The sequence below is a fragment of the Neopsephotus bourkii genome, unplaced genomic scaffold (assembly GCF_033783945.1).
Source record: "Neopsephotus bourkii isolate Nb327-2 ecotype Australia unplaced genomic scaffold, CSIRO-AGI_Nbou_v1 NB_994, whole genome shotgun sequence".
Taxonomy (NCBI): domain Eukaryota; kingdom Metazoa; phylum Chordata; class Aves; order Psittaciformes; family Psittacidae; genus Neopsephotus; species Neopsephotus bourkii.
The window spans coordinates 3,785,972-3,794,367 of NW_026901486.1; positions in this window are offsets into that span (position 1 = coordinate 3,785,972).

Genomic DNA, 8,396 nt, shown 5'->3' on the forward strand with positions numbered 1-8,396 from the left:
AATCCCTTTCTGGCCCTTCACTGTGTTTTCCATCGAGCATTGCCTCATTGTAAGAAAGTGTATGGCCAAGTTAGGAAATTAAATCCCTGTGTGTCACCTGCGCTCAGCTCTGCATTGTAACACCCAGGGGGTGTAAGCAGCCAAGCTGAGAGCCCAGACCCGCATTAGGGTTTATCTGCCCCAAGGACCTGTGGCTATGAGCACCCTCCTATGCAAGCTGCAGCCTCTGGAGCTGAAAAGTCAGAGCAAGCCCAGGAGAGGCAGCTCAGCAGTGCCATGGGATGCTGAGCAGGCAATGTGCCGGCTGTCCTCCTGCTCAGCCTGCAGCCTCACCCCACCTCACGCTGCAGCAGGGAGGAGAAGAGGATCGCTTCCATTCCTCTTCTCTTTCCTACAGGACCCCTCACTTTGTACGGGAGCTCTTGCTCACCCACCTGCAGCGGAGGAGAAGAGCCCCAGGCGAGGTCCCTGCCTTCGGGGTGGCAGTGACAACGCGGTGTATGTAGTACCCGGGAGGACCACTGGAGGTCTGCGTGCGTTTGCTTTCTACGTTCACTGTGCAGCGCTGCACAGAGCGGGATAAACCCCGCTTGCATTCCCGAGTCACCCCCAGACCCCATGGGGCAGCTCTGCTCCCGTCTGAGCACCCCCGGGCTCCATAGTGGGGCAAGAATTCAACAAGATACGAGTATCAGATCAGCTCGTCTGCATCCTCTCCACCCAGGAGGCATCTCCTACAGCCAAAACGGCCCAGCAGAACATCCCCTCACTCTGTTTCTCAAGGAGCTTATTGCAGCTCTCCCAAGTTTGAAGTGAATTCACCCTCAGTCCAGACCCGTATGAAGCTCCTGCCTTCAGGATGTGCAAACCTCCATCCTCTCCCTGGCATCACAAACAGGGTGATGCTGGGGTTATTACAATAAGGCTGGTTTTGCCAGGGTTGCATGTTCCTGCTTTCTGAAGACACTTGCTGTTATCCAGCTCCTGCAGCTCTGGTCCTGCACCTCTTACCAGTATCCCCATTGTTGCTTCTCTGGTCCCTGCTGCATCAGTTGCCCTGACTTTGTTTTTGACCAAGTTCGGGCATGGCTGTGAGCCACAGGATAATGTCATGAGCATGTGTTTGCACAGAGGTTTTCATTCCAGGAGGGTGCTCACCCCCTTTCCCAGCTCGACAGACAGACAGGTACAATAACACCGGCCCTGAGGATGCAGGATCACAACAGTGGCTCAAGGGTGGCTCAGATCATAGAATCATAGAATAGTTAGGGTTGGAAAGGACCTTAAGATCATCAAGTTCCAACCCCCCTGCCATGGGCAGGGACACCTCACTCTAAACCATATTACCCAAGGCCTCGTCCAACCTGGCCTTGAACACCGCCAGGGATGAAGCATTCACAACCTCCCTGGACAACCCATTCCAGTGCCTCACCAAAGTTGTGCTTCATCCCAGTTTTATCCAGCCGTGACGATATGATGGCTTCTTCCCTGCCCTGGCCCCTGTAGGGTGCCAGGCTGTGCTCATTGCTCTGGGATGTGATGCCATTGGATATCACCACACTCAGTGGTGTGAATTTGCCCAGTGCAGTGAATATAGCAGCTTCACCACTATGGAAATACCACTGGATCTTTTCAACTCCATGAGTTGTCAGGACTTCAGTTTTAAAGGAGATATGGCACAGCGTACCCCAGTACCATGCTTTAGATGTTTTAGGGCTGAAGGTCTCACCTGGGACACCCTGTGTCTCTCCTTTCCTATGACCACACCATATACACCACCCTACTCTGCCTGGGAGCTCCAGGTGACCTTACCATGAAGGGAGAGCAGAAAGCAGAGCTACAGTAAGCAACAGCAGTCAGAGCCTTGCTGCCTGCTGGGTCAAACATAACCATAACATGTGATATTATTAACTGAGCTTTGGAAACCTGCCGCCATGTTACACATCCACAAACCACCCCCGAAATAGCCTTCAGTTGAGGTTGGGCGAAAGACAACTGAAATTCAGCTTGAGAGGGAGGAAAAGGCAGCACAGACAAAACAGGAGCAGAGAAGGGCCAGAGGTACAGGATGTTGTCTTGGTGCATGAGGATACAGGGCTGGGCTGGGGAGGAAGGAGGCACAAGAATGGTTTAGGGAAAATGATGGTCAGGTGCAGGAAAGGAGGAGCACTGCTGTTTTCCATAAGCATTGCAGCTTGGAAGAGCAAGGAGATATTAAATGATGGGCTTTTTCAAGTGGCAATGATAGAAAATGCAGATGGCTTTCCTAAAAATATGAACCCCACCATGTTTGCTTTATGAAGAAGAAATACAGTGCACTTGCCACATTTCCAGCAAGGCTGAAGCAGCATAAGCATTGAAAACCAAGGCAGGAGTCACAGCAGACTCCAGGCTGACAGCTTTGTCTACCAGGAAAATGGGGACTGCCCCCAGCTCCCCAAAAACCCCTTTTAAGACCAGAGGTGGTGATGTCCAACACCTTTCCTGATGCCCAACACCTTTCCTGATGCCCAACTGGTCTCAAGGAGGATGCTGGGCTCAGTGATGACTCTGTGGAGGAGCGGTGGGAAGAGTGATTTTAAGAGCTTGAGCCCCCCCAGACAATGAAGGGGGGATCAAGCAGATTCCCCTGCCCTAGGTTTTGCATTTCCAGGAGAAGCCCATGTCTCTGCACCATCTAGACTGAGCATCCCCCAACCCAGTGTGCAAAGGGAAGGGGACCTGGGGCCCACTCCCTGCAGCATCAGAGCCTGGAGGCATCACTGAGCAGGAAAACTGGAAATACCTGAAAAATTGCCTGAGCTCCTTGCTGAAAGGCATTATGCAAGGAAAGGAAAATCCAGTGTGGATCAGGTGCTGGAAAAACCAGTGTAAAATCAGCTCTGACATGAGTGCAGCCCATACAGGGGATGAGATGATGATATACATTGCCTCTCCTGAGGCAACAGGCACGTTGCTGCTGGAGTCTGGGGCACTGGCTGGCCCTTGCAAGCAGTTACAGCACAGCCTTGCAGGCCAAGCAGAAAATGGGACTTTCCTTTGCTTAGCAGCAGAACTAACTCCCAAATGTAGCCAAAAAAACCCAAATAACCTTTTCTTATCTTATCCTGCCTTATTATTGCAGAGCTCATCTTGGGCCAGGGTATTTGTCAGTCATATTCTGAGGTTTTTCCACCCGCGGTTGGTTTGACACCTGATTTCCCTCTCCTTGCTGCAGAATGTCCTCATCTCTTTCCTGCTGTAATTTTCTGCCTATTTTCCTCTTTTCATCTCCCCTGGGTCCTTTTCAAGCTCCTTCCCCCCTGCCTGCTATCAAGCTGCAGTGCCTGCCTTGTAGAGAGGTGAGATGTGGCTCACCCAAGTCCCATCAGCTGCCTTAGAAGACCATAGGGCTGCAGCCAAACCTTGCTGATCATTAGTTACAACAGTTGCTGTTAAAAATGCCAGCAAAAGAGCTGTTGGTCAAAAGTACAGTCATTAACCTCATGTTCTTCCCTTCTTCCTTAGCAAAGATGGATACACATTGACAGAGCTGTTCATGACGCAGCAGATTTCGTAGTAGCGTTGCCCTGCTGACCCAAGCAGGTAGCCAAAATTTGGGTGGCTGGAGGCTATTTGCAGCAGGAGAAGGAACTGACTGTGGAGACAGGTATTTTTCCAAAGCAGTGTCGCTAATTTACCAAGCAAGTGCAAAGTCCTGCACTAAAACCCCCAAGAAATGCACATTTCCTGGCTCACAACCTCTGTGTTATTCCCACATGCATACAAGCTCTCAGGCCACACATAGTCCTGGTCCCTCCTTTACAGCTCTGCAGCAACCACTCCTTTGTTTGAAAGTATTCCTCATGTCGCACCAAGATGCTCTAGATAAATCTCCAAATACTTGCTGCACAGCTCAGATTTTAATGTTGCTGTGATCTAGAGCGGGGTTTCATCACCATGGATGTTACTGTACATTAAATGCAAGTTCCCAAAATCCCTGTTCGGGAGAGGATAAAACCACACTGTTTGGGAAACATTTGTATTTTATTCACAACCCACAAAATCCTTTCAACCCAAAGGAGTTGTGGGAAGAGATTCATCTTCAGTTATCCCCTGGGGAGACTTCCACAGCTGAGCTAGTCACCCCACACACCCTTTATAGACAAACCCAACTGCTTTTAGCACATGATTCACCCAATCTATTTTAGAGGTCCACACTGGGTTGGGAGGCTCCATGTTTCTCCCCTTTGCTGTGCCTGGAGCAGAGTGCATCCAGCTCAGACACCAGGTCTATGTCTGTCAGCAGATCCCCCCGACCCCTGGTTGCCAGTTCATGGAGTTTCACAGGTTGGAGATAATTTGGCACATCAGGTTTTATGTGACTTACTATTCATGGCACAGAGGCAGCTAGGGAAGGATGGATCATGCATTGCCACTGCAGTGGGTCACAGTGTATGGCAGGACTGGGGAAACAGGGATGCAAGTGTGGTTACTGCCAACCACTTGCATGGCACTGATGCCGCTGTGATGGCTCCTGGGAAGATCAATGAATCCAAGGCCCTGGGGTCTGTGCATCGGGAAAGTGGCCAGCAACAGGCTCTCAGCAGGAAATAAGAGCCTCAAAGGGAAGCTGCTGCAGAGATGCAGCCGTCAGAGGGAGTGCAATGAGAGCAAATCTTGGGATGCTAATTAATCCCCCTTTAGGAAGATATTTATTAGGCAAATGCCTCACATTCATATGCACATCTGCAGCAGACAGAGAGGCTTTTACTTTCTTCCCAGCCCAAAAAGAGGGAGGATGGCTCCTGCAGCTGAACAGCTGGTGGTGCAGGGGGAGCTCAGCCCACTCCGGGCATCCTGGGTCAAAAGTGTGGAAAAAACACTTGGAATGACCAAGATCTAGGTTGGAGGCGAACCTGGAGGTAGTTCAGAAGAGCCTTAAACATGGATACCTTCTTTCCCTGCTCGCTGATGGAGACATTGCCAAGGACAGGGTGGGAGCCACCCCTGCCAGACAGTCTCATCCTGCTGGGATGCGCTGTTCCGAAATCACTGCATTAATATAACCTGGGGCAGCTTTTGCTGTCAACTGGTTAATTGCTGAGGTTGATTGATACAGTCCCTGATGAGCAAAGGATTGCGGCTGCTTGTGGTTTTTGCAGGAGAAAGATAGAGCCAGCAGCACCTCTCTCCTTGCCCAGCAGACACTGAGCAGTGGGTCAGGGAGGTTTGCAGGGGACCTGTCTCGGCACTTCCTCGCTCCTTAAGTATGGATGCTCTGCAAGAGTAACTGCTCGTCCCAAATTGTTTGCTTCATTTGCAGTCGCACAGATCTCATTACATCAAGAGTTACAGCAAAATCTAGTTGGAAGAAGATGTTTCAAGTCATTCAAAGCCCAGGGCTGGACAGAAACCCTAACATTTCAGACCGAGAACAGGGTGTGAGCTTCCCACAGTGGTAATTCTGTTGTGTGTTTGCTGGGCGCTTCCTATAACCTGTAAAGGGAGTGACCCCCTCTGACCCAAGATAAGAGCTGCACTTTTGGTGAAGTTAAATAGTGGCATTTCCAAGGCTTACTGTTTTGATGTGCTAATCCACAGCAAAGTCAGCCCGAAGCAGACTCAAACATCCTCAGCCTCGAGAGCCGCACAATCTGCCCTGGTTATCACAGGGCTTTTTCCCAGCTGTAGCAATGGATCAAACGTTTATACAAGCTCCTTCTTTACACTGAGCACCGAGGGCTGGCACGACATTCGAACTCTGAACTGTCCATCTTAATTAAGTTAGTTCTATCCATGAGGTTCAGCGGTAGGTCATGGCATGTGGGAGATTTACCCTTAGGTCCTGGAGGAATAAGAGTAAACCCAAGAGCAAAATCCTCAGTGACTTGGGATGACAACTGTGTTCTTAACGACTGAAAGCTCCTGGCAGAGCAGTTGCCTTGCCAGCAAGCTGCTGTTAACAATATCCTTTTCATTCCAGGGCCCCAAATCTGCTGTCTGCGAACCTGACCGGCTTTTGCAATTGATTTCAGTGAGGTCCTTCATTTTCACTGACATTTGCTTCGGTCAGTCACAGCTGCCTGCTCCTCCTCCATCCCTCCTCCCCACTGTGCAGCACCCCCAGTGCCTCCCCTTCAAACCCCTTTACAGAGGGACATGGAATCTTGGCTTTGCAATAGGAAAGGCAAAGTTTGGCTTTCAGACAGCAAGGAAGGACTTGGGAAATCTGGTCTGGTGCCTGTGTCTTCTTTGAGCTACTGCATGATAGTGCATAAATCACTGCTCTCCTCTGGGCCTCGGCTCCCTCTCAGTGGCCAGGGATGACGGTACCCCCTTATCTTGGGGGAACAGGCAATATTAATTACTGTTCATAAGATGCTCAAATGCAGCAGCATAAATAGTAAACAAGTATTTAGTGCCTTTCTAAAGATAGCTCATCTGCAAATGCTCAGGTCCACGGCCTGAGACTGGAACTGGGAGCTCCCCTGGCTGTTATATAAACCACAGTGGGGCTGGCTTTTCTCTTTTTTTAAGGAATGGGTTGTTCTTATTACTGTAGCTCATTTCGTAAGTAAGCAACACATCTGACTAGAAAGGATCAAACAAAAATAAATGCCTGCTTAACCCAGGCATATGGGAACTAGGCATTTTTTAATTATACTTTTGGAACAGCAACCTCCTATCTTTGGCCCAAAGCTTTCAGAATTCAAAGGCAAACACTGCCCTGATTTTTTTTTTGTCCTCCCCCCATCCACAGACTTTGCCTTTGCGTTGGTGAATGGGGGGATGTCAGGGCTCTCCCAGGCACAGGAGTCCAACTGATCCTTGCTGAGGTGATACGTGACAGGGGGATGCAGGGATGCTGTACGCTTCACCTCTTCCCATCTCCTTTCCGTGGCAGGCTCCCCTGTCGAGCCGGAGATGCTTCTTTTGGCCAATCCATCTACAGAGCAAGGCTTTATAATCCTACATTCTGCTCTCCAGTTCAGCCAGTGGGAGCTGGGGGCTGCTCTGGCTGCAGTTGCAGACGATGCTCGTTAGAAATGGGAACTCTGCGGGCGCTTGAGCCTGCTGCTGGCGAGGCCGTTCGTGCGTGCCCGTCTGAGCAGCCTGGCAGAGCTGCAGCGTCTGACCACCAGCAGGTCCCACAGCCACCGGGGAAAGAGCTGCTCGCCAGGGACACCGATGCGCGGGGTGCTGGCACCACTCCTCTGGGTGGGAAGGCTTCCAAGCCCTTAGCTAATCCTTCCTCCTCTCCCATCCCTCTTATTCCTGAACAATTTCTCTAGCAGAAGAGTGAAGCAATGAAACCACAACGAAACCACCACAATGAAATCAAGTTTTAGCTGGAGCAAGACCCAGTCAGTGAGTGCATCTTCCCAAGGACCAAAACCCCACGGGCTCCAGAGGCAGCAGGTCCCACACGGTGGCAGAGGCACGGTTGCCCTCCTGATGGATGGGTGCACCTCCCAGGGGGTGCAGGGATGGAGCTTGTAACGGGGTGCAGTTATATCCCTGCAGGGATACAACTCAAACAGGAGCGGATACAAGGGTGCCTCTTGGCAAAGGGGGATGCCCCGGTGCACCTTGCAGGGAGAAGAGACACGGATCAAACTTTCGGGGGGGGGGGGGGGACGCACCTCGCAGGCGCAGCTGAACCGTGCAGGGGTGCACAGGAGAAGCTGAGGGGGCCGCACAGCCGCACCCCACAGTGGTGGCTGCCGCCTGAGGGGCGCACAGATGGAGCTCTCGGGGGACGCAGCTCGCAGGAAGGGGTCCGGCTCCCCGCGCCTCCGCCCCGTCCCTGCACCGGCCGCGCACAGCGCATGCCTCGGGCAGATGCCGGCCGGTTCCAACCGGGAGAGGCCGAAGCTTTTCGGGTCCTGCGAAGAGGAGGAGCCCGTCCTTCCTCCTCCCTGCGCATCCCCCCCCCCCCGAACCCCGGTTCTTCTCTCCGCCCCGCGCAGCGCCGTAGGCACAGAAGGAAAAGTTACCGACCGGGGGGAGCTGGTGCATGGGGAGGGGGATTTGTTTGGGCTGCCCCCCGCATCCCGCATCATTCCCGGGGCCGGAGTGCCACTTCGCACCCCGCGGTGAATGACTCACCACGGAGCGGCCCCCGCCGCAGCCCGCCGGGACGCGGTGCGGTGCAAGGGAAGCCCGATCGGCCCCCTCCCCCCCCCAGCCCGCGGCTCCGCGCCCCGCGCAGCGCTGCGCACCCGCACCGACTGTTCCAGAAGCTGCCGGGTGCGTGGTGCTTGCGCTGGATATAAATACACAGACACAGGCACACACCGGTGGGGACGGGCTGCCGCCCCCCGCGCCGTAGTAATTTGCAAGGGGCGGTGCGGGGATGGCGATAGAGATAAGGGATGGGGATGGAGACGGAGAAGGGGAGGGGAGGGGCTGCG